Below are 5,484 nucleotides of genomic sequence, written 5' to 3'. Positions count from 1 at the left end.
GCTGGTCCACTACTGCCACCTCGTTGGTCGTGTCTGGGTCCAACCCAGGAGCTTCGGATAGGCGGGGTCGCTACTCCCCGTGGTGCGCTTCCATGCTGCGCACCCCTGCCAGACGACGAAGCGCCCTCGACTTCGGGTAATCTCTTCGTGCCGCACTCCAAGCGAGAGCCCGATTCTACCAAATTTTATTAAGCGTCTTGGCTTTGACGCCGGCCCTGGTGTACTAAGTCAGGGCCTACCGCCTACGTCCCGGGAAGTGCGAGTGTGGGCTTCATCCCACACCCCTATGGTCTCACAGCAGTACTACTCACAGGCTCTCAAAGGACGCAAGCGCCAATCCTGCTTTCGGGTTCGTCCTCGGTCTCTTCGCCTAGTACTACTACAAGCAAAATATTCCCACACCTGTTTTTTCATTGCATTGCGATGCATCAGTGGCTATTGCTATATCTGCAGGTAGGGTCCTCAGTTGATCTTCTAGTAGACCATTTAGAATACTCGGTGGCAAAAGTTCTGCATTTTTTGGGAATATGTCGTCGAAAACAATGTGTATAGCGGGCCCATTGCGAAGCGCAGGAAGGATATCAGAAATGTTTACATCTAAAGGCTGAAGGTAGTTGGTGTCCAGCGGTCACGAGGTCGTCAGCTTCTTCGTTGCCGGCGATGCCGCAGTGACCGGGCACCCACTGTGCACGCACGGCATATCCTCTCTGCATGAGGCGCTCGATGCGCGAGCGAATTTCCCGCACTAGTGGGGTACCGCGGCCGTTAGATTGCAGGCGGCTGAGGGCGGCGCGGGAGTCGCACAGCAGAGTACTCCTGGGCGGCGGAGGGCCGAGGATGAGCAGCAGGTCCAGCCCGAGCCGGATCCTCATCAACTCCACCGTGGTGGAGGAGCCCAGGAAGGCTGCGTGTTGCTGGCTGTGCAGTCGCAGGGCGGGGATGGTGGCCGCCGCAGCAAGGGAGCAGCTGTCGCGGGCCACTGAGCCGTCGGTGCACACGAGGAGATGGTCCTGAAGCTCCTCGTGTATGACGGCTCTGGCCAGCTGCTGCACAGCACAGAGGGGTGTGCTCCGCTTTCCCGCAATGCCGACGATCTCTCGCTGTACCTCCGAGGCCGCAGGCCAGGGCGCGCAGGAGCCGTATGGGGGCGGGCCTTGTGTCCATTGCTCATACTGGAGCAGCGCCGCGCCCATTCGTGAGCGCGGGTGCGAGCGCATACGCTGCAGTAGCGAGCCGCCGTCCGTTGCGCAGTGAAGCCGGTCGATGTGATTCAGTGCCCTGCGCGCTGCTTGGAGCTCAATAGACCATATGCGAAATGCGCAGCGCCATCTCGTTCACAAGTTGAAAGCTGGGTCCGCCATCTTGGTAACGGCGAGGAAGCAGCATAACCGCCATTACTCTATGGGAAGCGGAGACTGTATGCGCAAGGCCCGCGCGGATTCACAAGCCGCAGATCGACCCACATCGTATAGCGAAAATTCCGACGCACTGCTGTGTCCCCTGGTGTAAACATTGAGGACCCAAGGATCCAGGCGGTAACAAGGTGCGTGGTATTTACTTTCACACCCGTGTAATCCGTGCCCGAGAGGTGGGGAAAAATCGGACGTACCCGGTACCCCTTATTAATAGTGGCCTCGGTGAAAAAAAGATAAATAACCTGGAGTTGACTACAAATGACAATACCGGTTAGAGAAGTACCGTGTTGTACCTTAAACGATGTTAGTGAAAGTTGTGAAAGGCTTCCTTTCCTTCTCGCGTTAACCCCTCGGTGTGCCCGTGTTATCTGCATGTACTGCAGCACGACTTTTTTTTACCCAACAGCTGTGACAGCAGCCGTGTCGTTAGAGCAAATTCAGATGCTGTGAATGTGCAAGGGCTGTAAATATTAGGGACATGGCGCTCGCTCTTGTAAGCCCGTGGTTACAAGGGCGTGCATTAATGCCGAGCTTTGCTCAGGTACAGGCTAACCTTCGCGCTGCGATTGATATGCCGGATAGTGCGGATAAAGCGGTGGACGCACATTCTCGCGCCGGTGGCACACGGGGGCTTGCGATCGTGATCAATTATCGCTCTTACGCGGTCCAACTAACCGAACCGCACTGAGTTTGCCGAGTTCTAGCGCGCAACACGATCGCCTACGACTGCGGCCGATCGCAATTTGTTTAATAATGCGCATCGCGAAAAATCGCGATCGAAAGTGTTCGCTGGACAAATATGCATATTGGCCACAACAGCCTGGTAACAAACACTTGCACCGTTGCGGTTCAGCTATGTTTATTATCAGGCGGAGTATTTTTAAATGTCGCACGCTGGTCAAAATATTCATGTATAGCAAATATAGGTTACTGATGAATTATTTGTTGTTACAGGTTTTAATTATATGTACATCTCTTGAAACTTGCAGGATTCTTATCATCGCTTCCCAAGAGATGCCACATTATACAAAAAGTGGATCATCGCCATCAAGCGCGACGAAGGGAAATACTTCAAGGTGACAAAATGCACAAGAGTGTGTTCAAGGCATTTCCTGCCATCATACTTTATTCCTGGTGTATCATGCGGCAACAACTTACTGCGACAAACAGCCTGCCCCAGTGTGTTCAGCTTTGGCAAAAAGCAACAGCTTCGCAAATCATCCAAGAAGCGTACATTGAGCGCCTGTCCACAAGCACATCAGATTTCAGATCAAGCTGTTGCTCAAGCACTGACTGTAGAAGACAGTGCAGCAGAATTGTTTGGTGACCAGTCTACTGATCGATCGTCTGCAGCAGCTCTAGAGTCCGAAGCACCTGAAACAGAGAGAGACACCGCCAGCTGTTCACCTGCTTCTGGTACAACCCCTTTATTAGGTAGTGGCGAGCCTATCAGTGAAGTGGAACGTCTCGAGGGTGTGTTTGCCGCACAGGCAAATGAAATAGACAGACATAAATATGAATGTGAAGTCCTCCAGGAGCAGCTGCTCCAGACGAAGAAAGAGTTGTACTTTTCACTCCAAGAAAATCGCCGCCTCACTGCACGTCTTGAAGAAAAAGAAATTAGAACAAGCTTTGGCATTGACCGTTTTAAACCCTCAAATGAGGACTTCCTTGCTTACGCAGGAATGCCATCATACCAGCACTTCCTGGCATTAATGACTTACATAAACCCCGGAAAGAATAGGAGTAATGTTTTGAGGAATGCTGGCATCAAGGCCAGCAGAGGCCGACGGCAGAAAATGAACTGTTCCTTGTACTTGTAAGGCTTCGCCTGGGCCTCTTCGAGCATGACCTGGCACACAGATTTGGGATCACTCAGTCAACAGTGTCACCTATATGTGTGTCATGGATTAACTTCATGTACATAAGACTCTGCAAACTACCACTCTGGGTATCAAGAGCTGCAATAGACGCAACAATGCCTGCAGCATCAGCACGTATTCAACAACAAGGGTTATTTTGGATGCAACAGAGATAATGTGTGAGGTGCCCTCCTCACTGTCTCTCCAGTCGAGCTCCTACTCTGCTTACAAGACTTCAAATACCTTTAAAGGCCTCATTGGTGTTTCACCAAACGGCTTAGTGAGCTTTGTGTCAGAGCTGTACACAGCTTCTATCTCAAACAGGGAGGCCGTACTGAAAAGTGGATTTCTGAACCTCAAGTTTGACAAAAATGATTCTGTTATGGCAGACAAGGGGGTCTTGATTAAGGACCTTTTGGCAAGCAAAAATGTTAAGCTGAACATTCCACCATTTCTGCACAGGAATGCCCTCTCTGAACAACAAGTCAGGGAAACTAAGGAGATTGCTTCATTGAGGATCCATGTAGAAAGGAGAATAAGAAGGGTCAAATCATTTCATATATTTGATCGGCCGATCCCACTCACACTGGCTCCCATAATCAATCAAATCTGGACTGTGGCTGCTATTACAAACTTTCAAAGCCCTTTGAGCACACCTTCACAACCAAGCAGGCAACAGCTGGCACCTCCAACAGAGCTAATGAATGAATAACTTAGAGGATGACCTCTGTTCACTGCCTCAAACCATGCAGCAAGATAACACAGGAGCAGAAACTTCCCTCACCGCCACAGAGGGCACAAGGACTAGAGTATTACGACTCAGATTATATGCAATCCTGTACGAAAAACAAGTGTAATAAAGGGAGACTAGAGTGATGCACTAAACTGTGCTGTACTGATGGGTCACACTCATGAACGCGACCACTTGGCACCTAGATGAATGACAAAAATTTTGCTCCTTAATATTGCTGCTGCCATCACGGCGGTAGGAATTTCGGTTCATTTTGTTTGGGAAGTGGCCACAAAATGCAGGCTTGCAGACTATGCAGGCGTGCCTGTTTTAATACGTTTGCATTGTTCCATAAATGTTACTGTATATATATATATATATATATATATATATATATATATATATATATATATATATATATATATATATATATATATATATATATATATATATATATTGCCACCTAGTGTTGCCAGGTGGCGCAAGCTGTCCGCGAAGACGATGAGGTTGCGATCGTGCTATCGTGGATCGGCCGCCATTACCGTCTCCTCTTGCCGACTCCAGCTGTTGAAGCGTCTCTCCGTGAGAACTCCGTGACAATTTGGTGGAGCCTGCTGGGTACGAGTATCCCATGCAAGAAACCCCTCCAGGGAGCCGTGCCGCCAGCCCTGCGCCGATTGACACCCCGGTACACCGCTTCAGCCGGAGGCTGCAGGGACTTTCACCGGAGCTTGGACCACTCGCGACAGTCATGATGCCAGCCACCGGTATTCTCACGCAAGCTGCCGGTGCTACACCTGCCCACTATACCTTGCAGACCCCGCGGGTTCCCAAGGCCTTCCACGGGGACCTTTTCGAAGACGTGGAGGACTGGTTCCTTCACTTCGAGCGTGTGGCTGCTTATAACCAGTGGGACGACGCCGCGAAACTAAGAAACGTCTACTTTAGCCTAGAGGATGGCGCCCGCACGTGGTTTGAGAACCGTGAGGAAGTTCTAACTTCCTGGCGAGAGTTTCGCCGTCGCCTGCTGGAGGCCTACACCAGCGCGGATCGCCGCGAAAGAGCGGAGCGGGCAATCCAGTCCCGCGTCCAGCTACCGAACGAAAGCGTACAAATGTACGTCGAGGACATGACGCGGCTCTTCAGGAGAGCTGATCCTGCCATGCCTGAAGAGAAGAAACTTCGGCACTTAATGAGAGGCGTCAAAGAGCAGCTGTTCGCAGGCCTCGTGCGCAGCCCACCATCTACAGTTGCTGCATTTCTTTCGGAAGCCACAACGATGGAGAAGGTCCTGCAACAGCGTTGCGCCAGTTACGACCGGCCCGTGCATGCTGCTGCAGTCACATCATCGTTTGCCACCATCGGACAGCATCCTGATGATTTGCGGGAACTTATTCGCACAATCGTGCGTGAGGAGCTTCACAAATTTTGTAGCCCGTCGCAGCCTGCGCTCGGTTCCATCTCCGCTCTTGTACGA

At 51.2% G+C, this 5,484-nt stretch overlaps 1 pseudogene; it reads left to right on the top strand.

Annotated features, from left to right (window-relative positions):
* Positions 1-1,893: 1,893 nt before the first annotated feature.
* Positions 1,894-3,989, top strand: LOC144119905 (uncharacterized; annotated as a pseudogene).
* Positions 3,990-5,484: the final 1,495 nt, after the last annotated feature.

This window comes from Amblyomma americanum, chromosome 2 (genome assembly GCF_052857255.1).
Source record: "Amblyomma americanum isolate KBUSLIRL-KWMA chromosome 2, ASM5285725v1, whole genome shotgun sequence".
Lineage (NCBI taxonomy): Eukaryota > Metazoa > Arthropoda > Arachnida > Ixodida > Ixodidae > Amblyomma > Amblyomma americanum.
The sequence above is the reverse complement of the archived record's forward strand: the minus strand, read 5'-3'. Positions and strand labels throughout refer to the sequence as shown.